This window comes from Rana temporaria, chromosome 7, assembly GCF_905171775.1.
Source record: "Rana temporaria chromosome 7, aRanTem1.1, whole genome shotgun sequence".
NCBI lineage: Eukaryota > Metazoa > Chordata > Amphibia > Anura > Ranidae > Rana > Rana temporaria.
In genome coordinates this window covers 110,714,600-110,742,582 of record NC_053495.1, presented here as the reverse complement: position 1 = coordinate 110,742,582, position 27,983 = coordinate 110,714,600, and the positions used below count along the sequence as shown (strand labels likewise).

Genomic DNA, 27,983 nt, shown 5'->3' with positions numbered 1-27,983 from the left:
GGATGGGAGAGGCAGGAGGGGGGCCAGAGACAGGGGGGGGGACAGGAAGGGGATCGGCAGAAGAAGGGGAAGGGGGGGGACGGGACTTGGGAGGGGGGGGACGAAGGGGGGGGGGACGGGGATGGGAAGATGAGGGGGGGCTGCATGGGGAGGCAGATAGAACAGGTGGAGGGGGGGGGGATCGGCCCTGCAACTAAAGGAGGGGAAAGCCGGGGCCCCGGACCCTCAGGCCCGGGACCCCCAGGCCTCCCCGACTCCTCTCCACCGGCTTCGCCTTCCGGAGGATCGGGAGCCTCCTGGCCAACTGAGCCCGTATCTCCCGGGGGGAGCCCCTCGCCCACGCCTGCTCCGCCTTCTTTGAGGCTGTGGGCCTGTTGGTCCCTCCGGAGGGGCATTAGGGCCCCAGGATCCCCACCCCCCCGGCCACCACTCGCCGGGGGGGCTTCGGCCGCTCCCCCCCCTGAGAAAGAACCCCGATATGCTTTGGGGCACCGACTGAATGGGTGCCCCATCTCACCACACAGATTACAACAGATCTTCACACATGAGTCGGACTGGTGGCCAAACTCGTGGCACCGGCCACATCTGACCACCGTGCAGTCCGAGCTCATGTGGGTTGGGCTGCCGCACTTGAAGCAACGACGGGGCTGTCCCGGGTAGAAGGCCAGGATCCGGTCTCTGCCCAGGAAGGCGCTGCCAGGGAGGTGGGCAACACTGTTGCCCTCCCTCTTAAGCCGGATCCTGGCCAACCAAGCCCCGGTCCAGACCCCGCGCTCATCGAGGTTCTTTCTCAGGGGGGTTTGCAACTGCCCGTACCTCCCAAGCCAGGTGGCAATGTCCTCCGGAGGGAGCGACTCATTCCTCACCAGGATGGTGATGTTCTTTACCTCCTCCTGCCTGGAGATGGGAATGAGCCTGTACTTCTTCCAAGGGTCAACGCCCCTCACCAGCCCAAAGCTGGTGATGAAGCGTTCCATACACACGGGAGTGACAAAACTGATGTCAAACTCCCGTGTGTTGGTGGGGTGGATGACAGCAAAAAGGTCACCCACCCCAAAACCCCAGGAGAGTACCAGGTCCACCACCTCACCTCGGGCGGGGCAGGGGTCCGGACCCTCGTACCGAAGCTGGACAACATTCCTACGCCTCCTCTCTGGACCACCTGTACCCCTCGTCCACGCCGACCCCTGCGTCCTCTCCTGGTCAGCAGGGGGGGCGCGGAAATTCTGGGCGCCAAACCGGCTGTACAGGTGGTCCAGAGGGGCACGAGAGCCCGCCACCTGGGCGAAAGAGCGACCCCCCTTTAGGGCAGATAATAAGTTGGCCTCCGGAGACCCCCGAAAGATGTTCTCCGGAAGCGGGGCACCCCCCTCAGCACCCCCAGAAGTGGGGGGGGACGGGGGGGCCCCCATCCCTGCCGGTGGTGTTGCACCCACCCCCACTGAACTACCCTGACCTCCCTGACCCACCACCCTTGGCCTGACTACAGGCCCCTCCCCCCCTGGGGCCACAGCAGAGGGGGGTACCTCCCCCACCAAACTCCCCCACCCAGACCCCTCTGCGACCTCACCAGCCCCTTGGGACTCAACCCGTATTGGGGGGATGCCCCCCTGGGACCCCTCCAACTGCCGGATAAAGTCATAAGCTGCACAGTCCACCGGGAGGGGTCCCACCTGACATTCCCCCCACCCCGCCTGTCCTGCAGGGAGCCCCTCGGGGCTTGTGGTAATGTCCATGGGGACCTGGGGGGGTGGCAGCTTACCGTCCATGTTACCGTCCATATTACCGTCCATATTACCGTCCATTACTTGCCGGGGGTGCCTGGAGGTGCCTGCTGCAGCATCCGGGACTAGGCACCCCCGCACCCCCGGCCTCTCATCCCCCAGGTCCTCCAAGCCGGTGACACCAGCCGCAGATTCGCAGGGAGGCACTTCCGATCGCGGGGGGGCACTTCCGGTCGCGGGGGGTGTACTTCCGGTCGCGGGGGTGCACTTCCGGTCGCGGGGGGTGCACTTCCGGTTCGCGGGGGGTGCACTTCCGGTTCACGGGCGGTCACTTCCGGGTCCCGAGCACTGGATGGGAGCTGGCCACATCCCCCTTCCCTGAAAAGGGGTTGATTCCCACTGGGGAATGTGGCCTCAGCTGCTCCTCCCCCAGCAGCCGGCGCCATCTTGGTCACACTACACACCAGCTGTTTGCCTGAAGCTGACTTTGTTATTATACCTCCACCATGTACCTGCCCCTCTCCCGGTGACATAGCAGCTGCAGGAGCAGTCCCTGACACTTTCACTGCCAGATCATCCCGCTCTACTGCACGCTGAGGGGTCATGGAGGCCGGCACATGGTGGGCCCCAGCTGTGGCAGCGTGACCATCCTGAGGGAGCCTGGGCATGCTGACCCGAAGACACCGGGGGGGTACCTCCGGCGGCGCCTGGGCCCTGCGGCTTCCTGGATCACTGGGCTCCCCTGTCATAGCCAACCCCCCAGCCCCTTTTTTCATGGACCGAGGGATCGGCTCTCGGGAGCCCTCCCCAGGTTTTATGGCCTTACTGGGCCCTGCACCACCAGAGCTTCCACCCCCCCCACTACACCCAGGCTCTCCTGACTTCCCCGGCTGCTTGGAGGGTTGGGACCCCGACCGCCCGCTGCTCCTCCTTGCTGTCTGACTTCCTGATTGGTTGGCCTGCTGGAGGGTCTTCCGGAGCTCCTCAAGAAAGCACACCTCTCCAGCCCCACGTTCGAAAAAACCTCCCAGGTAACCCCAGATTTCATTAACCTCAAGCTTGAGGGTATTGATGGCCCCCCTATACTCCGACCTCTTACTACTAGAGCACCTGTCCCTCTTGTCCCTCAGGCCTGCGAGAGCTGTCATTTTTTCCACGCAGGCCTGGGCTATCCTAACCAGCAGGGACTTGATCTTATCACACCTCTTCCTGGCTTTGGCCTCAGTCTCACCTGGTTGAATGCTGGTCCAGTCTAAGAGACCCTGCTGGGTGCCCAGGAAGAGGCGGTCATCCCTGCTGATCTTCGTCTGGCTGGAGGAGGGCAGGTGCTGCTGGTTACTCCGGAGGCCGGAGGCAGGTCCTTCTCCTGGGCTGAGGGAGGCCATCCCTCCCCTCTTCCGGGGCCAGGGGCTGGGGCTGGGGCTGGGGCTGGAGGCTGGTCCTAGGTGGCTGGATCCTCTGGAACACAGGAGCTCTGGAAGACAGGTCTTCTCTCTACTCCAGCAGGAAGTGGAATGACCAAACTGGGAGGAGCTGGAAGCTTTTTTGGTCTGGAGATTTTTATTTTTAAAACTACGACCATAAAAAAGTTAATATACAAAATAAACTAAATAACACAATACAAACAACACACATAAACCATCATACCACCCTCCAAGAAAATAACTGCAAAAAAAAAACAACACAACAACATTAGAACGGGTATTTACAACAGGCTCACTGGTACAAGAAAAAGTCTTTACAGTCCATCAGAAAAAGCTTGTCCAGATCATTGCCAACAAAAAAAAAGAACAAAACCAACTTAAAACGGCTCACTGGTACAGTAGGGAAATATTAAAGTCCATAAAAACCACTACTGTCCAGATCATCACCAACCCACAACACACCCCACCACCAGAACAACAAATACCTACAACCCACGTATGAGCGAGAACATGATAATCAGACATGTCTGTAGCCTTATTTCAAAAATAAACTATAAACAAAATCTAAGGGGGGTGAGAAAGGAAAGTTGCCCCTACCCGTGGAGAGGGGCAGGGTCATGGCCTAAGGGGGCTGGAAGAGGAACCCCCTCCATAAATGGGCACACCTCTCAGGCCCGACCCTGCTCCTTTCCAGATCCCGCACCTTCACCAACTCCCGAAAGATATCGCCCACCACCTCATGCACAGACAGGATTTTGTCCCTAGTGGACACCAAACACCGAGCGTGCCAAGTGTAGTAAAGCACAACTACGCTGACTAAATAAAGTGACGATAACTCAAAACCCCTGCGGACCCCGAAGTCACCATACACCCGCTCAGCATAGGTCAGGGCCGGAAGGCGGGGGTAGCCAATGGCACCCCCTACCCCCGTAAGAACCTCCATGTTGAAGGGACATTGGACCAGAAAATGGTCCATGGTCTCCAATGTCCCTCCACATTCCCGTCGGGGACAGCCCCTGTCCCCTAGGTTCAGATATATGAGATTTGCACGGACGTACAGTCGTCCATGGAACGACCTCCATGCAAGCTCCCAAAACTTGTTCGGAATTCTGGAAGAATTCAAGAGGGCTAACCCCTCCGTGAGGACCCTCTCAGGACAGTCCCTTAAAGACAGGGGCTTCAAAATGTCCGAGGCCATGACCCTCAGGTACAGCTCACGCCGACCCAGAGAGCCCACCTCAAGGGCAGTTATCCGCCACTGCCTCAGTACCTTCAATGCCAGGGGGACGTAGGATGGGAGATACCCATGCGATCTCCTCAGATCGCCGGGCCTCCCCCCCTCCTCCCACCTCCTCAGGAACAGCAAGAGCCAGTCCTTGCATGAACATTCCCACCAGGAAGGCGCGTCCACAAAGATGGACTGCAAGTTGTACTTTACAAAAATGATGATGAAGAACACCACCGGGTTGACCATGTCCAACCCTCCTTGCCTTCGCTGGCGGTATGTGACCTCCCTCTTGATCAGGTTCAGTCTGTTTCCCCACAACAGCAGGAAGAACAGACCAGAGACCCGAGCATAGAGAGATGCTGGCAAAAGACACACGTAGCTCACAAAGAGAAACTCAGGCAGTAAGTACGTCTTGACCAAGCATACCCTTTCCCTCAGGGAAAGTTTCCAACCTTTCCAGGCCTTCACCTTCCGAGTGGCACTCACCAGCCTGCGCTCCCAATTTAGCTTGGGATAATCACCCGGGCCGAAATGAATGCCAAGTACTCGAATCTCTGGTACGGGCGTGGGGAACACGTCCGGAAGGGGGAACTGCTCCCCCTCCTTCCCCATCCAGAAAACTTCACTCTTGTCCCAATTGACCAGCGAACCTGACGCCTCAGAGTAGCACCCGATCTGGGATTCCACATAATGGGCCTCCTCACGACCAGACACCACCACCGAGACGTCATCCGCGTAGGCCACGACCCTCACTGCCGAAACCGGACCCCCGACAGGTCTCACCGGAACCCCCACCAGACGCTCGCAGTCTAGCCTCCTTACGAAGGGGTCAACCGCAAAGACGTACAGGAGGGGGCTCAACGGGCAGCCCTGCCGGACACCAGAGTCAACAGAAAAGGCCCCACCCACCCAACCGTTGACAAGAGGGAAGCTCTCAGCTCCCCTATACAATACCTGTAGCCAATCAACAAATTGATCAGGCAGACCGTATCTCCTCAGAAGCAGCCAAAGGTACTCATGGTTCACCCGATCAAACGCCTTAGCCTGATCCAGTGCAAGCAGATACCGCTCGCTGCCATCAGCCCTGCACCTTTCCACAGCCTCCCGGACGTTCAGGACGGCACCAAAAGTGCCCCGGCCAGGAATTGTGCAGTGCTGAGAGGGAGACAGCATCCTGCCCGCCAAAGCAGACAGACGTGTAAACAAGATCTTTGCCAGTATCTTCCTATCTGTGGTAAGAAGGGCGATCGGACGCCAATTCTCCACCACAGACGGGTCTTTCCCCTTTGACAGAAGGATCAGAGCTGACCTTCTCATTGAGGGAGGCAGCAGGCCATAGGCCAAACATTCACGGTACACGTCCCTCAAATGAGGAGCCAAGAGGCTCTTAAAGGTTTTGTAAAACTCTGCCGTGAGCCCATCGGGCCCAGGTGACTTTTTAGATGCTAAAGAGCTGATAGCCTGCTCGACTTCAGCCACCGAGATCTCTTCTGTCAGAGAGTCAGGAAGGTCAGACCTCACTTCCAGTGGGGTCTCATCAAGGAATTCCCTGACTTTCTCCATGTCTAGAGGCCGCTTCTTCAGGAGGTCCGAAAAGTGGTCTCTGACGACACCCAGGATCCCCGATCTGGACCGGACCAGAGATCCCGAGGCATCCTTCAGGCCGTGTACGACCTTCGAACTCGCCGCCTCACCACAGCTCCTGTAGGGATCAGGAGAGATAAACTTCCCATAATCCCTCTCAAAAACCAGGGAGGCGAGACGGTCGTACTGACACTCCTTCATCTGCGCCTTCAGACCGGATATCTGTTCCCGAGAGCCCCCAGAGGACACCAGGCGGTCAAGCTGCCTGCGTAGTCTCTGGTAGGCCTGGTACTTGGAAGCTGCCCTGTACCCAGAGATTTCCCGGAAAAAGTCACCAGACCTCTTTTTAACTACTTCCCACCATTCAAGGCGGGAGCAGTTGCCCTCAAGGAGCGAGGTCTGGTCCAGGAAGAAAACCTCATAGGCTTCCCTAACCTCAGGATCCTCCAGTAGCGACCCATTCAGGCGCCACATACCCCTCCCTTTCTGAGGAGTGTCGGCGACATTCAGGGCCACAGATACCATACAGTGATCGGAGAACTCCACCGACTGCAGCTCTGGAGCCGAGCAAGCAGAGTCCCCCTTTAAAAAAAACCTATCTAATCTACTCTTAGAACTACCTCGGGAAAATGTGAAACCAGTGAGGTTGGGGAGGTGACGAACGTGCACATCCACCAACCCGGCCTCCCTCACTACGCTATTCAAAAAAGTACTATCATATCCCAGAGGGTTGGCGGCACCTGCCCGGTCTTTGGGCCTAGTGATCATATTGAAGTCACCACCAAAGATCACCTGTTGGGATGTAAAAAGATAAGGCTTAACCGCCGTAAGGAGGCTCTTCCTCTCCCTCTTAGTTTGAGGCCCATAAAAATTAATGAGCCGGAGGAATTGCCCCCTCACGACAGCGTCCACCACCAGACATCTACCAATCTCCACTTCAATCACTCGCCGGCAAGCCACCGAACCAGTCTTAAAAAGGACCGCAACACCACTGCAGGGCTCGGCCGCAAGAGACCAGAGGGAGGGCCCACATCTCCACTCCCTCTTTGCTAGATGCATCTCTGCCACAGATGCCAGCCAGGTCTCCTGCAAAAACAAAATGTCAGCTTCAACACGGCTGAGAAAATCAAAGGCCATAAAACGAGCTCGTGCAGAACGAATACTTGCGACATTAATGGTCGCAAGCCGTATTGGAGAGGGTACCGCCATCAAAATGATTGAAAGGGTCACATTCTCCTTCATACTACATAATACATAAACCTATACACATATTTACACTTCCTCCTCCCCCTCGGAATCCGAGGAGGAGAGGACACTGAACGGGTTCCCCAGGGACACCCCACTTCGTGCCCCTGGGGGAACCCCACCCTTCGCAAGGAGCTTCCCGCCCCCAGATTTATTAGCCTGCCCCCTCTTCCTCCCATGTCTGACTTGCTCCCACTCCTGCCATTTCTCCGAGGTGACAACACCACCCCCTTCCTCAGACCCGCTGCTCGAGACCTCCTTAGCCCTCTTATGCGAGGCCCGAGCAGCATCCGTCTCCACGGCCATAGCCCTGGGTCCAGAAGGGGGGGGGATAGGAGAGGCAGGAGGGGGGCCAGAGACAGGGGAGGGGACAGGGGGGAACCAGATCCTACTGCATGGGAGGAAGAAGGGGAAGGGGGGGGACGGGACTTGGGAGGGGGGGGACGAGGGGGGGGATTACGAGGAGGGGATTTTTCTTTAGGGCCAGGTGATGGGAGGGGGCAAGTAGGTGGGGGGGGAAGGGGGGTGGGGATTGGCCCTGCAACAAAAGGAGGGAAAGGCCCGGGCCCCAGATCCTCAGACCCAGGACCTCCAGGCCCTGCCGACTCCTCCCCACCGGCTCTGCCTTCCGGAGGATCGGGAGCCTCCTGGCCAACTGAGCCCGTGTCTCCCGGGGGGGGAGCCCCTCGCCCACGCCTGCTCCGCCTTCTTTGAGGCTGCGGGCCTGTTGGTCCCTCCGAAGGGGCATTAGGGGCTCCAGGATCCCCACCCCCCCGGCCATCACTCGCCGGGGGGGCTTCGGCCGCTCCCGGCCCAGGAGGTCCCCCCCCTGAGGAAGAACCCCGATATGCTTTGGGGCACCTGCTAAACGGGTGCCCCATCTCACCACACAAGTTGCAGCATATCTTCCCACATGACTCGGACAGGTGGCCAAACTCGTGGCACCGGCCACATCTGACCACCGTGCAGTCCGAGCTCATGTGGGTCGGGCTGCCGCACTTGAAGCAACGACGGGGCTGTCCCGGGTAGAAGGCCAGGATCCGGTCTCTGCCCAGGAAGGCGCTGCCAGGGAGGTGGGCAACACTGTTGCCCTCCCTCTTAAGCCGTATCCTGGCCAACCAAGCCCCGGTCCAGACCCCGCGCTCATCAAGGTTCTTCCTCAGGGGGGTCTGCAACTGCCCGTACCTCCCAGGCCAGGTGGCAATGTCCTCCGGAGGGAGCGACTCATTCCTCACCAGGATGGTGATGTTCTTAACCTCCTCCTGCCTGGAGATGGGAATGAGCCTGTACCTCTTCCAAGGGTCAACGCCCCTCACCAGCCCAAAGCTGGTGATGAAGCGTTCCATACACACAGGAGTGACAAAACTGATGTCAAACTCCCGTGTGTTGGTGGGGTGGATGACAGCAAAAAGGTCACCCACCCCAAAACCCAAGGAGAGTACCAGGTCCACCACCTCACCTCGGGCGGGGCAGGGGTCCGGACCCTCGTACCGAAGCTGGACAACATTCCTACACCTCCTCTCTGGACCACCTGTACCCCTCGTCCACGCCGACCCCTGCGTCCTCTCCTGGTCAGCAGGGGGGGCGCGGAAATTCTGGGCGCCAAACCGGCTGTACAGGTGGTCCAGAGGGGCACGAGAGCCCGCCACCTGGGCGAAAGAACGACCCCCCTTTAGGGCAGATAATAAGTTGGCCTCCGGAGACCCCCGAAAGATGTTCTCCGGAAGCGGGGCACCCCCCTCAGCACCCCCAGAAGTGGGGGGGGACGGGGGGGCCCCCATCCCTGCCGGTGGTGTTGCACCCACCCCCACTGAACTACCCTGACCTCCCTGACCCACCACCCTTGGCCTGACTACAGGCCCCTCCCCCCCTGGGGCCACAGCAGAGGGGGGTACCTCCCCCACCAAACTCCCCCACCCAGACCCCTCTGCGACCTCACCAGCCCCTTGGGACTCAACCCGTATTGGGGGGATGCCCCCCTGGGACCCCTCCAACTGCCGGATAAAGTCATAAGCTGCACAGTCCACCGGGAGGGGTCCCACCTGACATTCCCCCCACCCCGCCTGTCCTGCAGGGAGCCCCTCGGGGCTTGTGGTAATGTCCATGGGGACCTGGGGGGGTGGCAGCTTACCGTCCATGTTACCGTCCATATTACCGTCCATATTACCGTCCATTACTTGCCGGGGGTGCCTGGAGGTGCCTGCTGCAGCATCCGGGACTAGGCACCCCCGCACCCCCGGCCTCTCATCCCCCAGGTCCTCCAAGCCGGTGACACCAGCCGCAGATTCGCAGGGAGGCACTTCCGATCGCGGGGGGGCACTTCCGGTCGCGGGGGGTGTACTTCCGGTCGCGGGGGTGCACTTCCGGTCGCGGGGGGTGCACTTCCGGTTCGCGGGGGGTGCACTTCCGGTTCACGGGCGGTCACTTCCGGGTCCCGAGCACTGGATGGGAGCTGGCCACATCCCCCTTCCCTGAAAAGGGGTTGATTCCCACTGGGGAATGTGGCCTCAGCTGCTCCTCCCCCAGCAGCCGGCGCCATCTTGGTCACACTACACACCAGCTGTTTGCCTGAAGCTGACTTTGTTATTATACCTCCACCATGTACCTGCCCCTCTCCCGGTGACATAGCAGCTGCAGGAGCAGTCCCTGACACTTTCACTGCCAGATCATCCCGCTCTACTGCACGCTGAGGGGTCATGGAGGCCGGCACATGGTGGGCCCCAGCTGTGGCAGCGTGACCATCCTGAGGGAGCCTGGGCATGCTGACCCGAAGACACCGGGGGGGTACCTCCGGCGGCGCCTGGGCCCTGCGGCCTCCTGGATCACTGGGCTCCCCTGTCATAGCCAACCCCCCAGCCCCTTTTTTCATGGACCGAGGGATCGGCTCTCGGGAGCCCTCCCCAGGTTTTATGGCCTTACTGGGCCCTGCACCACCAGAGCTTCCACCCCCCCCACTACACCCAGGCTCTCCTGACTTCCCCGGCTGCTTGGAGGGTTGGGACCCCGACCGCCCGCTGCTCCTCCTTGCTGTCTGACTTCCTGATTGGTTGGCCTGCTGGAGGGTCTTCCGGAGCTCCTCAAGAAAGCACACCTCTCCAGCCCCACGTTCGAAAAAACCTCCCAGGTAACCCCAGATTTCATTAACCTCAAGCTTGAGGGTATTGATGGCCCCCCTATACTCCGACCTCTTACTACTAGAGCACCTGTCCCTCTTGTCCCTCAGGCCTGTGAGAGCTGTCATTTTTTCCACGCAGGCCTGGGCTATCCTAACCAGCAGGGACTTGATCTTATCACACCTCTTCCTGGCTTTGGCCTCAGTCTCACCTGGTTGAATGCTGGTCCAGTCTAAGAGACCCTGCTGGGTGCCCAGGAAGAGGCGGTCATCCCTGCTGATCTTCGTCTGGCTGGAGGAGGGCAGGTGCTGCTGGTTACTCCGGAGGCCGGAGGCAGGTCCTTCTCCTGGGCTGAGGGAGGCCATCCCTCCCCTCTTCCGGGGCCAGGGGCTGGGGCTGGGGCTGGGGCTGGAGGCTGGTCCTAGGTGGCTGGATCCTCTGGAACACAGGAGCTCTGGAAGACAGGTCTTCTCTCTACTCCAGCAGGAAGTGGAATGACCAAACTGGGAGGAGCTGGAAGCTTTTTTGGTCTGGAGATTTTTATTTTTAAAACTACGACCATAAAAAAGTTAATATACAAAATAAACTAAATAACACAAAACAAACAACACACACAAACCATCATACCACCCTCCAAGAAAATAACTGCAAAAAAAAAAAAAAACACAAACAACATTAGAACGGGTATTTACAAAACGGGTAGAACGGGTATTAGAACGGGTATTTATAAAAAACTTAATAGTCCTTTAGAAAAAGCTTGTCCAGATCATTGCCAACAAAAAAAAAGAACAAAACCAACTTAAAACGGCTCACTGGTACAGTAGGGAAATATTAAAGTCCATAAAAACCACTACTGTCCAGATCATCGCCAACCCACAACACACCCCACCACCAGAACAACAAATACCTACAACCCACGTATGAGCGAGAACATGATAATCAGACATGTCTGTAGCCTTATTTCAAAAATAAACTATAAAACAAAATCTAAGGGGGGTGAGAAAGGAAAGTTGCCCCTACCCGTGGAGAGGGGCAGGGTCATGGCCTAAGGGGGCTGGAAGAGGAACCCCCTCCATAAATGGGCACACCTCTCAGGCCCGACCCTGCTCCTTTCCAGATCCCGCACCTTCACCAACTCCCGAAAGATATCGCCCACCACCTCATGCACAGACAGGATTTTGTCCCTAGTGGACACCAAACACCGAGCGTGCCAAGTGTAGTAAAGCACAACTACGCTGACTAAATAAAGTGACGATAACTCAAAACCCCTGCGGACCCCGAAGTCACCATACACCCGCTCAGCATAGGTCAGGGCCGGAAGGCGGGGGTAGCCAATGGCACCCCCTACCCCCGTAAGAACCTCCATGTTGAAGGGACATTGGACCAGAAAATGGTCCATGGTCTCCGATGTCCCTCCACATTCCCGTCGGGGACAGCCCCTGTCCCCTAGGTTCAGATATATGAGATTTGCACGGACGTACAGTCGTCCATGGAACGACCTCCATGCAAGATCCCAAAACTTGTTCGGAATTCTGGAAGAATTCAAGAGGGCTAACCCCTCCGTGAGGACCCTCTCAGGACAGTCCCTTAAAGACAGGGGCTTCAAAAAGTCCGAGGCCATGACCCTCAGGTACAGCTCACGCCGACCCAGAGAGCCCACCTCAAGGGCAGTTATCCGCCACTGCCTCAGTACCTTCAATGCCAGGGGGACGTAGGATGGGAGATACCCATGCGATCTCCTCAGATCGCCGGGCCTCCCCCCCTCCTCCCACCTCCTCAGGAACAGCAAGAGCCAGTCCTTGCATGAACATTCCCACCAGGAAGGCGCATCCACAAAGATGGACTGCAAGTTGTACTTTACAAAAATGATGATGAAGAACACCACCGGGTTGACCATGTCCAACCCTCCTTGCCTTCGCTGGCGGTATGTGACCTCCCTCTTGATCAGGTTCAGTCTGTTTCCCCACAACAGCAGGAAGAACAGACCAGAGACCCGAGCATAGAGAGATGCTGGCAAAAGACACACGTAGCTCACAAAGAGAAACTCAGGCAGTAAGTACGTCTTGACCAAGCATACCCTTTCCCTCAGGGAAAGTTTCCAACCTTTCCAGGCCTTCACCTTCCGAGTGGCACTCACCAGCCTGCGCTCCCAATTTAGCTTGGGATATCACCCGGGCCGAAATGAATGCCGAGTACTCGAATCTCTGGTACGGGCGTGGGGAACACGTCCGGAAGGGGGAACTGCTCCCCCTCCTTCCCCATCCAGAAAACTTCACTCTTGTCCCAATTGACCAGCGAACCTGACGCCTCAGAGTAGCACCCGATCTGGGATTCCACATAATGGGCCTCCTCACGACCAGATACCACCACCGAGACGTCATCCGCGTAGGCCACAACCTTCACTGCCGAAACCGGACTCCCGACAGGTCCCACCGGAACCCCCACAAGACGCTCGCAGTCTAGCCTCCTTACGAAGGGGTCAACCTCAAAGACGTACAGGAGGGGGCTCAACGGGCAGCCCTGCCGGACGCCAGAGTCCACAGCAAAGGCCCGACCCACCCAACCGTTGACAAGAGGGAAGCTCTCAGCTCCCCTATACAATACCTGTAGCCAATCAACAAATTGATCAGGCAGACCGTATCTCCTCAGAAGCAGCCAAAGGTACTCATGGTTCACCCGATCAAACGCCTTAGCCTGATCCAGTGCAAGCAGATACCGCTCGCTGCCATCAGCCCTGCACCTTTCCACAGCCTCCCGGACGTTCAGGACGGCACCAAAAGTGCCCCGGCCAGGAATTGTGCAGTGCTGAGAGGGAGACAGCATCCTGCCCGCCAAAGCAGACAGACGTGTAAACAAGATCTTTGCCAGTATCTTCCTATCTGTGGTAAGAAGGGCGATCGGACGCCAATTCTCCACCACAGACGGGTCTTTCCCCTTTGACAGAAGGATCAGAGCTGACCTTCTCATTGAGGGAGGCAGCAGGCCATAGGCCAAACATTCACGGTACACGTCCCTCAAATGAGGAGCCAAGAGGCTCTTAAAGGTTTTGTAAAACTCTGCCGTGAGCCCATCGGGCCCAGGCGACTTTTTAGATGCTAAAGAGCTGATAGCCTGCTCGACTTCAGCCACCGAGATCTCTTCTGTCAGAGAGTCAGGAAGGTCAGACCTCACTTCCAGTGGGGTCTCATCAAGGAATTCCCTGACTTTCTCCATGTCTAGAGGCCGCTTCTTCAGGAGGTCCGAAAAGTGGTCTCTGACGACACCCAGGATCCCCGATCTGGACCGGACCAGAGATCCCGAGGCATCCTTCAGGCCGTGTACGACCTTCGAACTCGCCGCCTCACCACAGCTCCTGTAGGGATCAGGAGAGATAAACTTCCCATAATCCCTCTCAAAAACCAGGGAGGCGAGACGGTCGTACTGACACTCCTTCATCTGCGCCTTCAGACCGGATATCTGTTCCCGAGAGCCCCCAGAGGACACCAGGCGGTCAAGCTGCCTGCGTAGTCTCTGGTAGGCCTGGTACTTGGAAGCTGCCCTGTACCCAGAGATTTCCCGGAAAAAGTCACCAGACCTCTTTTTAACTACTTCCCACCATTCAAGGCGGGAGCAGTTGCCCTCAAGGAGCGAGGTCTGGTCCAGGAAGAAAACCTCATAGGCTTCCCTAACCTCAGGATCCTCCAGTAGCGACCCATTCAGGCGCCACATACCCCTCCCTTTCTGAGGAGTGTCGGCGACATTCAGGGCCACAGATACCATACAGTGATCGGAGAACTCCACCGACTGCAGCTCTGGAGCCGAGCAAGCAGAGTCCCCCTTTAAAAAAAACCTATCTAATCTACTCTTAGAACTACCTCGGGAAAATGTGAAACCAGTGAGGTTGGGGAGGTGACGAACGTGCACATCCACCAACCCGGCCTCCCTCACTACGCTATTCAAAAAAGTACTATCATATCCCAGAGGGTTGGCGGCACCTGCCCGGTCTTTGGGCCTAGTGATCATATTGAAGTCACCACCAAAGATCACCTGCTGGGATGTAAAAAGATAAGGCTTAACCGCCGTAAGGAGGCTCTTCCTCTCCCTCTTGGTTTGAGGCCCATAAAAATTAATGAGCCGGAGGAATTGCCCCCTCACGACAGCGTCCACCACCAGACATCTACCAATCTCCACTTCAATCACTCGCCGGCAAGCCACCGAACCAGTCTTAAAAAGGACCGCAACACCACTGCAGGGCTCGGCCGCAAGAGACCAGAGGGAGGGCCCACATCTCCACTCCCTCTTTGCTAGATGCATCTCTGCCACAGATGCCAGCCAGGTCTCCTGCAAAAACAAAATGTCAGCTTCAACACGGCTGAGAAAATCAAAGGCCATAAAACGAGCTCGTGCAGAACGAATACTTGCGACATTAATGGTCGCAAGCCGTATTGGAGAGGGTGCCGCCATCAAAATGATTGAAAGGGTCACGTTCTCCTTCATACTACAAACACCAAAACATATTTACATATTTACACTCCCTCCTCCTCCTCTGAGTCCGAGGAGGAGGAGAGGACACCAAACGGGTTCCCCAGGGACACCCCACTTCGTGCCCCTGGGGGAACCCCACCCTTCACAGGGGACCTCCCGCCCCCAGATTTTACAGCCTTCCCCTTCTTCCTGCGTCTCACCTGCTCCCACTCCTGCCATCTCTCTGAGGTGACTACGCCACCCCCCTCCTCGGACCCGCTGCTCGAGATTTCCCTCTTAGATGAGGCTCGAGCAGCTTCCGTCTCCATGGCCACAAGGCCAGAGGAGACTTTGGGTCCAGAAGGGGGGGGGATGGGAGAGGCAGGAGGGGGGCCAGAGACAGGGGGGGGACAGAAAGGGGATCGGCAGAAGAAGGGGGAGGGGGGGGACGGGACTTGGGAGGGGGGGGACGAGGGGGGGGGGGGGCGGGGATGGGAAGATGAGGGGGGGCTGCATGGGGAGGCAGATAGAACAGGTGGAGGGGGGGGGATCGGCCCTGCAACTAAAGGAGGGGAAAGCCGGGGCCCCGGACCCTCAGGCCCGGGACCCCCAGGCCTCCCCGACTCCTCCCCACCGGCTTCGCCTTCCGGAGGATCGGGAGCCTCCTGGCCAACTGAGCCCGTATCTCCCGGGGGGGGAGCCCCTCGCCCACGCCTGCTCCGCCTTCTTTGAGGCTGTGGGCCTGTTGGTCCCTCCGGAGGGGCATTAGGGGCCCCAGGATCCCCACCCCCCCGGCCATCACTCGCCGGGGGGGCTTCGGCCGCTCCCGGCCCGGGAGGTCCCCCCCCTGAGAAAGAACCCCGATATGCTTTGGGGCACCGACTGAATGGGTGCCCCATCTCACCACACAAATTGCAGCATATCTTCCCACATGACTCGGACTGGTGGCCAAACTCGTGGCACCGGCCACATCTGACCACCGTGCAGTCCGAGCTCATGTGGGTCGGGCTGCCGCACTTGAAGCAACGACGGGGCTGTCCCGGGTAGAAGGCCAGGATCCGGTCTCTTCCCAGGAAGGCGCTGCCAGGGAGGTGGGCAACACTGTTGCCCTCCCTCTTAAGCCGGATCCTGGCCAACCAAGCCCCGGTCCAGACCCCGCGCTCATCGAGGTTCTTTCTCAGGGGGGTTTGCAACTGCCCGTACCTCCCAAGCCAGGTGGCAATGTCCTCCGGAGGGAGCGACTCATTCCTCACCAGGATGGTGATGTTCTTTACCTCCTCCTGCCTGGAGATGGGAATGAGCCTGTACTTCTTCCAAGGGTCAACGCCCCTCACCAGCCCAAAGCTGGTGATGAAGCGTTCCATACACACGGGAGTGACAAAACTGATGTCAAACTCCCGTGTGTTGGTGGGGTGGATGACAGCAAAAAGGTCACCCACCCCAAAACCCAAGGAGAGTACCAGGTCCACCACCTCCCCTCGGGCGGGGCAGGGGTCCGGACCCTCGTACCGAAGCTGGACAACATTCCTACGCCTCCTCTCTGGACCACCTGTACCCCTCGTCCACGCCGACCCCTGCGTCCTCTCCTGGTCAGCAGGGGGGCGCGGAAATTCTGGGCGCCAAACCGGCTGTACAGGTGGTCCAGAGGGGCACGAGAGCCCGCCACCTGGGCGAAAGAGCGACCCCCCTTTAGGGCAGATAATAAGTTGGCCTCCGGAGACCCCCGAAAGATGTTCTCCGGAAGCGGGGCACCCCCCTCAGCACCCCCAGAAGTGGGGGGGAACGGGGGGGCCCCCATCCCTGCCGGTGGTGTTGCACCCACCCCCACTGAACTACCCTGACCCCCCTGACCCACCACCCTTGGCCTGACTACAGGCCCCTCCCCCCCTGGGCCCACAGCAGAGGGGGGTACCTCCCCCACCAAACTCCCCCAACCAGACCCCTCTGCGACCTCACCAGCCCCTTGGGACTCAACCCGTATTGGGGGGATGCCCCCCTGGGACCCCTCCAACTGCCGGATAAAGTCATAAGCTGCACAGTCCACCGGGAGGGGTCCCACCTGACATTCCCCCCACCCCGCCTGTCCTGCAGGGAGCCCCTCGGGGCTTGTGGTAATGTCCATGGGGACCTGGGGGGGTGGCAGCTTACCGTCCATGTTACCGTCCATATTACCGTCCATGCTGTCCATTACTTGCCGGGGGTGCCTGGAGGTGCCTGCTGCAGCATCCGGGACTAGGCACCCCCGCACCCCCGGCCTCTCATCCCCCAGGTCCTCCAAGCCGGTGACACCAGCCGCAGATTCGCAGGGGGGCAGTTCTGATCGTGGGGGGTCACTTCCGGTCGCGGGGGGTGTACTTCCGGTCGCGGGGGGTGCACTTCCGGTCGCGGGGGGTGCACTTCCGGTCGCGGGGGTGCACTTCCGGTCGCGGGGGGTGCACTTCCGGTTCGCGGGGGGTGCACTTCCGGTTCGCGGGCGGTCACTTCCGGGTCCCGAGCACTGGATGGGAGCTGGCCACATCCCCCTTCCCTGAAAAGGGGTTGGTTCCCACTGGGGAATGTGGCCTCAGCTGCTCCTCCCCCAGCAGCCGGCGCCATCTTGGTCACACTACACACCAGCTGTTTGCCTGAAGCTGACTTTGTTATTATACCTCCACCATGTACCTGCCTCTCTCCCGGTGACATAGCAGCTGCAGGAGCAGTCCCTGACACTTTCACTGCCAGATCATCCCGCTCTACTGCACGCTGAGGGGTCATGGAGGCCGGCACATGGTGGGCCCCAGCTGTGGCAGCGTGACCATCCTGAGGGAGCCTGGGCATGCTGACCCGAAGACACCGGGGGGGTACCTCCGGCGGCGCCTGGGCCCTGCGGCCTCCTGGATCACTGGGCTCCCCTGTCATAGCCAACCCCCCAGCCCCTTTTTTCACGGACCGAGGGATCGGCTCTCGGGAGCCCTCCCCAGGTTTTATGGCCTTACTTGGCCCTGCACCACCAGAGCTTCCACCCCCCCCACTACACCCAGGCTCTCCTGACTTCCCCGGCTGCTTGGAGGGTTGGGACCCCGACCGCCCGCTGCTCCTCCTTGCCGTCTGACTTCCTTCCTGGCTGGCCTGCTGGAGGGTCTTCCTGAGCTCCTCAAGGAAAGCAACTTCTCCAGCCCCACGTTCACAAAATCCCCCAAGATAATCCCAAATCTCCTTCACCTGCAGCCGGTGGGTGTTAATGGCCTCCCTGTACTCCGACCTCTTACTACTAGAGCACCTGTCCCTCTTGTCCCTCAGGCCTGCGAGAGCTGTCATTTTTTCCACGCAGGCCTGGGCTATCCTAACCAGCAGGGACTTGATCTTATCACACCTCTTCCTGGCTTTGGCCTCAGTCTCACCTGGTAGTGTGGTAGTCCAGTCTAAGAGACCCTGCTGGGTGCCCAGGAAGAGGCGGTCATCCCTGCTGATCTTCGTCTGGCTGGAGGAGGGCAGGTGCTGCTGGTTACTCCGGAGGCCGGATGCTGGTCCTTCTCCTGGGCTGAGAGAGGCCATCCCTCCCCTCTTCCGGGGCCAGGGGCTGGGGCTGGGGCTGGAGGCTGGTCCTGGTGGCTGGTCTCTGGAACACAGGAGCTCTGGAAGACAGGTCTTCTCTCTACTCCAGCAGGAAGTGGAATGACCAAACTGGGAGGAGCTGGAAGCTTTTTTGGGGTCTGGAGTTCCCCTTCATGAACAGCGATCTGTCATTTACCCATGTCAGTCCCACTTCAGTTAGAACACACCCAGGGAACATATTTAACCCCTCCCTCGCACCTAGTGTTAACCCCTTCCCTGCCAGTGGCATTTTTATAGTAAGCAATGCATTTTTAGAGCACTGATCGCTAGAAAAATGCCAATGGTTCCAAAGAAGTGTCCGATGTGTCCGCCATAATGTCGCAGTACCGATAAAAATTGCTGATCGCTGCAATAACTAGTTAAAAAAAAAATATAACAAAAATGCCATATTTTGGAGACTTTTGCCAAAACCAATCAATAAACGCTAATTGCTATTTTTTTGGAACCAAAAAGATGTAGAATATGTATCGGCCTAAACTGAGGGATTTATTTATTTTTTAGAATATATATTTTTGGGGATATTTATTATAGCAAAAAGTCAAAATTATTCTTTTTTTTTTTTAAATTGTCGCTCTATTTTTGGTTATAGCTCTAAAAATAAAAAAAACGTAGAGGTGATCAAATACCACCAAAATAAAGCTCTCTTTGTGGGAAAAAAAAGGTTGCCAATTTTGTTTGGGAGCCAGGTCGCACGACTGCGCAATTGTCAGTGCCGAATCACAAAAACTGGCCCGGTCATTGACCAGCAATATGGTCCGGGGCTCAAGTGGTTAAAAATTCACAAAACACTAAAGTTAGCCCAATTTTTGGTGATAATGTGAAAGATGATGTTACGCCGAGTAAATAGATACCTTACATGTCACGCTTTACTATTGAAAACACTCCTGCAATGGGGCCAAAATTCAGTACTTGAGGGGTATTGACGCGTGCATTAGAGCGAGAGCAATACTTTTAGCACTAGACCTTCTTTGTAACTATAAACTGGTAACCTGAAAAAAAAAAAAAAGGTCGCCTATGGGGAATTTCAAGTACTGAAGTTTGGCCCCATTGCAGGAGTGTTTTCAATAGTAAAGCGTGACATGTAAGGTATCTATTTACTCGGTGTAACATCATCTTTCACATTATCACCAAAAATTGGGCTAACTTTAGTGTTTTGTGAATTTTTAACCACTTGAGCCCGGACCATATTGCTGGTCAATGACCGGGCCAGTTTTGTGATTCGGCACGGCGTCGCTTTAACTGACAATTGCGCAGTCGTGCGACGTGGCTCCCAAACAAAATTGGCAACCTTTTTTTTCCCACAAATAGATTATTAAATGTGCGTGTTCACTTCTGTCTTTAACACCTCCCCTTCAGGCTGGAAAGCATCAGATCAGGGGAAAAAAAAAAAAAAAAAAGCTCTCATGCCATTGCAGCTTTGTTCCTACATGTGTGATGAACTGAGTCTGCTCAGACACTTAGAAAAAATTATCCTTTCTTTTTAAAAGGTGAAAATCACTTGGATGCTCATAGAGCGTGGTTTGGGTTGATACCAGGTGTGCGCAATTACAAGCTCACCCAAACTAGAGACTGCAATTTGTTCATGTGATTTCAATTGCTTCATTACTAGTAGTGTTGCTCACGAATATTCGCATTGCGAATATTCGACTCGAATATAGCATATTCGAGAAATCGCGCTATATTTCGAAATTCGCGGTGAATATTCGCAATTCCGAATATTCGATTTTTTACAATTTTTTTTTTGAATCAGATCACATCCTAGATATCTCCATCGACGTCTAAAAGCATTGCTGGTATCATTAGAGACCCTGGGCCGAGTAGCTGAAGCGTTCATTGAATTTTCCAGAAAGATCGCAATGCGATTATTCGGCAAACGCAATATCGCGCGATTATTTTCCTCGCCCCGATCTTCCGCATCAGAGCGATTTTTACAGTTTCATTTTTAAAACAGATCACATCCTAGTGATCTCCATAGACGTCTGAAAGCATTGCTGGTATGATTAGAGCCATTGGGCCGAGTAGCTGAAGCGATCATTTTATATTGCCGAATATTCGCAATGCGAATATTCGGCAATAGGAATATTGCGCGATTATTTGCTCCGCCCTTTTGCATCAGAGCCAATCAGAGTTCTCCTTCCACACTCGTCACAGGTTAGCAACCAATAGGAACCTGCCTGCATGGACATTATATAAGCTCACTCCCAGCACCATTTCATTGCAGATTCAGAAGCTGGCTATAGAGTGTGGAGGCTGTTTCTGTGTTCCTGGTTTCCTGTGTCTTTGTTCTTGATTGATTTAGATCATCACCAGCATTGCTATTTAGTGATTCCAGTGGATCTTTTCCAGTATATCAACTGCTTTTTTCAAAGCAATAGACCCAAGAGCTTTTTTCAAAGCTACGTTTTGTGCTGTTTTGTGCTGTTTTTTTCATTTGTGTTACTGTTTGATCCTGCAATCCTCCCTGTTCAGTTATATTTGCAAGAGATTTCAGAACACATATTGATCTGAGCTTTATAAAAGAGCTTTTCTAAAAGCTAAGTTTTGTTCATCTTGTGTTACTGTCAGATCTTGCAGGTTCACTGTTCAGTGATATTTGATAGGCATCTCAGTTCAAATTTTGTTTAGTTTTCCCTAAAGAGCTTTTATAAAAGCTAAGTTTTGTGTTCAGTTTAGTTAAATTTTGTGTAGTAAGTGTACACACTGTTAGTGTACATTTATTTCATCTAGCTTAGCTTAGTGTGTGTTTAGTGTCTGTGTTTTGTGTTTAAAAAAAAAAAAAAAAAAAAAGTTAGTGTTTGTTTAGTGCTTTTTTTTTTTTTCTTTAATTTTGTAGTCCTTGTCTGGTGTACTACTTTTCTTATAGTTTAGTAGCTGTCTGTGTACGTCTTTGTCTGCGTGCCTGTCTTGTAAAAAAAACACAAAAACACATTTTGTTCACATTTTCCCCCCCAATAAAGTTTAACCCCCCCACACACAGCAATTATGAGCGGCATCCGTGGCCGTGGCAGTAGGGGTAGGGGAGTTACTCCCAGTGCTGGATCGCTGCCAGCACGGGGTACCTCTCGTGCCCCTACTAGTGGTAGAGGATCGGGTGCAAGGGGAGCACGCCTGATCCGGGAGTTCTTCCCATCGGGCAGCCGCCCGATATTGCCATCTCAGGCTCAAGTAGTGGTGGACTACATGGGGCACAGCAGTGCCACTGAGTCGTCGGTCCCGACTCACAGTAGTACCACCATTACACCGTTGCCTGTACTACCCCCCCCCCCAGCCCCCAAGAGTCCAGCATCTTACTGTTCGACAGCGACAGTGATAGGGATCTCTTGGGGGAGGCCATGCATCAGGCAGACCTCCAGCTCTGTCCTGATGGTCAGGACCTTTTTGAAGGGATGGATGAGGAGGATGGGATACCTGCTGGCAGTATCCCAGAGACATCCCTTCAAACTGGTGCTGCTGTTTTGGTGCAGGAAACAGCAGCACCTAGTCAGACCCAGGCGTGGGTGAGGGGACAGCGGAGCCAGGCTAGAGGCTCCATGTCACGTGGTTCCCTCAGACCAACACATCTCAGCCCTTGGTCTGACATCTCTGGGGGCGAAGAGGGTGACCCATCATGGTTGCCATCTGACGCGTCGGCTCACTACGTCAGTGACGACGGGGAAGGTAGGCACCCTGGTGAAACGGTGCGCCAGGTCACCACCAGGGAGACCATCGTCAGGGTCTCCACTGGTGATGGCAGCAGGAGGTGTCAGGAGGAGGAGCAGCAGCAGCAGCAGCAGCAGCAGGCAGCTCCACCTGTGCGCACCGAATCCCAGCAGGTGCAAGTAAGCGTCACCCCATCTGACAGGAGGGCGGTGCTGAAGTCACCTGTCTGGAATTTCTTTACCCTGGTGGCAGACAACCCTACCGTGGCCATCTGCCGGATTTGTAAAGTGAGGGTGAAGAGAGGGAAGTGTTTGGCTCGGGTGGGTACCACAGCCCTGAACCAGCACCTCAGGATAAACCACTGGGCGTTGTATGAGGAGATGAAGCGTGGTGGTGGTAGCAGCGCCACCACCACAAGTGAGCAGGGTACAGCAGCCCCTGCCACATCTTCATCTGTTTCCAGCAGGTCATGCCCCCCCGCTCCCTCTAGTAGAGGTACTGGTACCGGCAGCCAGACCTCTACTTCCACAGCACCCTCCACGTCTGTGTCCCGCACTGCCGTCCGGCGCCAGGCGTCGATTTCAGACGCCTTTGACCGCACCACTCCCTTCCCCCCTGGAGACCGACGTGTGCGTTCCCTCAATGGGCTCCTGGCAAGGGTTATTGCCCAACATCTGCTGCCCTTCAACATAGTTGACAGCAACCCCTTCAGGCAGATGTTGGAGCAGGCCCAACCCCAATGGCGTGTCCCCAGCCGCCATTTCTTTGCCAGGACTGGTGTCCCTGCCCTACACCAGCACATTGTTCAGAATGTAACCCTGTCGCTGGATCACGCTGTCAGCGACAGGGTTCATCTGACAATGGATGGCTGGACCAGCAGGCATGGGCAGGGACGCTACATCAGCTTCACGGCCCATTGGGTTTCCCTCCGAGGCGTCGGTGAGGGATCGTCGGCAACCGATCTTGTGGTGCCGCCCCGGGGTGTCCAGGGGAGAACTGCTGGTCTCCCTCAAGCCACTGTCTCCGCAGCTGCTGAGCCTCCCAGCAAGCGCCCCCGTAGCTACTCAAGTGTGGGGCACGTGCGCTGTCAGGCCGTGCTCCAGCTTGTTAGTTTAGGGGACCGGAGACACACTGCAGAAGAAGTGCTGAAAGCACTTCAAGCTCAGGTCCAGAAGTGGCTGACACCCCGAAGGCTCCAGCCAGGTATGGTTGTCTGCGATAACGGCAGCAACCTACTCGCCGCCCTCCATGCTGGCAGTCTGACGCACGTGCCCTGTCTGGCACATGTCCTCAACCTGGTGGTGCAGAAGTTCCTGCGCACTTATCCAGGGTTGAGTGACATTGTGGCAAAGGCGCGTAGGATTGCCAGCCACTTCAGGCGCTCCCCAACCGCTACCGCGTCCCTGTCCAAATTGCAGCGGAAGTACAATCTGCCCCTTCACAGGCTGATTGTGGACAGTGTGACGCGGTGGAACTCCACCCTCCACATGCTGAAGAGGTTGTGGGAGCAGCAAAGGGCGGTGAGGGAGTACCTGATGGAACTAGGCACTCAGAGGGCTTCACCACAACTCCCTTTCATCGCCTGTGCGCAGTGGGGGCAGATAAACCAGGTCTGCCAAGTGTTGTCCTCCTTCGAGCAGGCGACCAAGATGGTCAGCAGTGAGCAAATTGGCCTCAATAGCGTGCTGCCAATACTGTTCATGCTGGAGAGGACACTAGATCGCCTGCTCGAGGCTGGGGAGAGTGCCTTGGTGGAGCAGGAGGAGTCAGCAATGCTCCACCGAGACCAGGGCCAGGACCAGGAGGAGGAGGAGGAGGAGGAGGATGATGATGAAGAGGAGGAGGAGGTGGTTGCTGGTGTCGTCCCGGAGTCAGGGCCTGGTCAGGAGGGAGAGCCGGTGTTGGGGGCACCGATAGTCCGGGGGTTGGGCATGTCTGAGTTTGACCAGCAGCGCCTCAGGGAAGAAGAGTCGCACCTCATTCACCTGGCCAGCATTGAGGAGTCACAGCGGGCTGTGCTCTTCCCCATGGCTGCCCACATGCTGAGATGCCTCAGGAGGGACCCCCGGGTTAAGACCATCAAGACGAGGGATGATTTCTGGATGGCCACCCTTTTGGATCCCAGGTGCAAGGGGAAACTGGAGCAGTTCATCCCAGCCAGCCGGAGGCAGCACCGGATGGAGGAACTGCAGGCAGCCATTGTCAGACGGTTGGAGCAGGCAACTCCCCGGCCTCCAGTTGTCCCCCCTCATCTCACCCAGCAGGTGGCTGCACCCAGCTGCAGCCGAGCAGGGGACCTAATGGAAGAGATGAGGATGTTCTTCCAAACCGAGCGACCCAGTACCACCACCAGCAGCAGCAGCAGCAGTCACCACCAGCGGCTGGCCCACATGGTGGCAGACTACATGGCGTCCGTCGGTGCTTCTGACAGTATGAGCACCGACGACCCCATGGAGTACTGGGTTGCCAGATTGGACACCTGCCGCGAGCTCGCTCAGTATGCGCTGGAGTTATTGTCTTGCCCCCCCTCCAGCGTACTATCTGAGCGGACATTCAGCGCGGCAGGTGGGGTGGTCACGGACAAGAGGACCCGTCTGTCCACAGAGTCCGTGGACAGACTCACATTCATAAAGATGAATGAGTCCTGGATCGGCGGTGACTTTCTGGCACCCGTCGTCGGTTCAGGGCGCTGAAGGGTCCCTTGCCATGCATTCCCTGATGAAGCCCCGGACCTGATGTATTTACAGTGCTGAATATAACTATTTCAACATCAGAGAAAATCAATGTTAATATTTGGTACAGTAGGCTTTCTTTGCAATTACAGCGGTCAAAAATTTCTTGTAGTTTTACACCAGCTTTGCACACACTGGAGGAGGGATTTTGGCCCACTCCTCCACACAGATCTTCTCTACATCAGTCATGTTTCTGGGCTATCGCTGAGAAACACGGAGTTTGAGCTCCCTCCAAAGATTCTCTATTGGGTTTAGGTCTGGAGACTGGCTAGGCCACGCCAGAACCTTGATATGCTCCTTACAGAGCCAATCCTTGGTTATCCTGGCTGTGTGCTTTGGGTCATTCTCATGTTGGAAGACCCAGCCTCGACCCATCTTCAAAGCTCTAACTCAGGGAAGGAGGTTGTTGCCCAAAATCTTGCAATACATGGCCCCGGTCATCCTCTCCTTAATACAGTGCAGTCACCCTGTCCCATGTGCAGAAAAACACCACCAAAGCATGATGCTACCACCCCCATGCTTCACATTAGGGATGGCGTTCTTGGCATGGTACTCATCATTATTCTTCCTCCGAACACGGTTAGTGAAATTATGATCAAAAAATTATATTATAGTCTCATCTGACCACATGATTTTCTCCCATGACTCCTTTGGATCAGTCAAGACAATTATGTCAGCAGTTATTTCACACCCTATATACTCTTATTAAGACTGCTGTACATCATGGCAACTCCTGCCCATGTGATATGACTCTGTATCAACTACTACTGTTAATACTACTACTGCTGCTTCTGCTGCTGCTGCTGCCCAGTCAAGACACCTATGTCAGCAGTTATTTGACACTCTATATACTCCTATTCCTACTGCTGTTCATCATGGCACCTCCTGCCCATGTGATATGACTCTGTATCAACTACTACTGTTAATACTACTGCTGCTTCTGCTGCTGCTGCCCAGTCAATACACCTATGTCAGCAGTTATTTGACACTCTATATACTCCTATTCCTACTGCTGTTCATGATGGCACCTCCTGCCCATGTGATATGACTCTGTATCAACTACTACTGTTAATACTACTGCTGCTTCTGCTGCTGCTGCCCAGTCAAGACACCTATGTCAGCAGTTATTTGACACTCTATATACTCCTATTCCTACTGCTGTTCATGATGGCACCTCCTGCCCATGTGATATGACTCTGTATCAACTACTACTGTTAATACTACTGCTGCTTCTGCTGCTGCTGCCCAGTCAAGACACCTATGTCAGCAGTTATTTGACACTCTATATACTCCTATTCCTACTGCTGTTCATCATGGCACCTCCTGCCCATGTGATATGACTCTGTATCAACTACTACTGTTAATACTACTGCTGCTGCTTCTGCTGCTGCTGCTGCCCAGTCAAGACACCTATGTCAGCAGTTATTTGACACTCTATATACTCCTATTCCTACTGCTGTTCATCATGGCACCTCCTGCCCATGTGATATGACTCTGTATCAACTACTACTGTTAATACTACTGCTGCTGCTTCTGCTGCTGCTGCTGCCCAGTCAAGACACCTATGTCAGCAGTTATTTGACACTCTATATACTCCTATTCCTACTGCTGTTCATGATGGCACCTCCTGCCCATGTGATATGACTCTGTATCAACTACTACTGTTAATACTACTGCTGCTTCTGCTGCTGCTGCCCAGTCAAGACACCTATGTCAGCAGTTATTTGACACTCTATATACTCCTATTCCTACTGCTGTTCATCATGGCACCTCCTGCCCATGTGATATGACTCTGTATCAACTACTACTGTTAATACTACTGCTGCTTCTGCTGCTGCTGCCCAGTCAATACACCTATGTCAGCAGTTATTTGACACTCTATATACTCCTATTCCTACTGCTGTTCATGATGGCACCTCCTGCCCATGTGATATGACTCTGTATCAACTACTACTGTTAATACTACTGCTGCTTCTGCTGCTGCTGCCCAGTCAAGACACCTATGTCAGCAGTTATTTGACACTCTATATACTCCTATTCCTACTGCTGTTCATCATGGCACCTCCTGCCCATGTGATATGACTCTGTATCAACTACTACTGTTAATACTACTGCTGCTTCTGCTGCTGCTGCCCAGTCAATACACCTATGTCAGCAGTTATTTGACACTCTATATACTCCTATTCCTACTGCTGTTCATGATGGCACCTCCTGCCCATGTGATATGACTCGGTATCAACTACTACTGTTAATACTACTGCTGCTTCTGCTGCTGCTGCCCAGTCAAGACACCTATGTCAGCAGTTATTTGACACTCTATATACTCCTATTCCTACTGCTGTTCATGATGGCACCTCCTGCCCATGTGATATGACTCTGTATCAACTACTACTGTTAATACTACTGCTGCTTCTGCTGCTGCTGCCCAGTCAAGACACCTATGTCAGCAGTTATTTGACACTCTATATACTCCTATTCCTACTGCTGTTCATCATGGCACCTCCTGCCCATGTGATATGACTCTGTATCAACTACTACTGTTAATACTACTGCTGCTGCTTCTGCTGCTGCTGCTGCCCAGTCAAGACACCTATGTCAGCAGTTATTTGACACTCTATATACTCCTATTCCTACTGCTGTTCATCATGGCACCTCCTGCCCATGTGATATGACTCTGTATCAACTACTACTGTTAATACTACTGCTGCTGCTTCTGCTGCTGCTGCTGCCCAGTCAAGACACCTATGTCAGCAGTTATTTGACACTCTATATACTCCTATTCCTACTGCTGTTCATGATGGCACCTCCTGCCCATGTGATATGACTCTGTATCAACTACTACTGTTAATACTACTGCTGCTTCTGCTGCTGCTGCCCAGTCAAGACACCTATGTCAGCAGTTATTTGACACTCTATATACTCCTATTCCTACTGCTGTTCATCATGGCACCTCCTGCCCATGTGATATGACTCTGTATCAACTACTACTGTTAATACTACTGCTGCTTCTGCTGCTGCTGCCCAGTCAATACACCTATGTCAGCAGTTATTTGACACTCTATATACTCCTATTCCTACTGCTGTTCATGATGGCACCTCCTGCCCATGTGATATGACTCTGTATCAACTACTACTGTTAATACTACTACTGCTGCTTCTGCTGCCCAGTCAAGACACCTATGTCAGCAGTTATTTCACACCCTATATACTCTTATTAAGACTGCTGTTCATCATGGCACCTCTTGCCCGAGTGATTT

General features: G+C 55.2%; 1 protein-coding gene across 7 annotated transcripts in view; it reads right to left on the bottom strand.

The window, feature by feature from the left end:
* Positions 1–27,983, bottom strand: part of LOC120946232 (complement factor H-like) — a 3,139,400-nt gene that overhangs the window by 1,426,295 nt on the left and 1,685,122 nt on the right. The gene's annotated exons all lie outside the window — the stretch shown is intronic.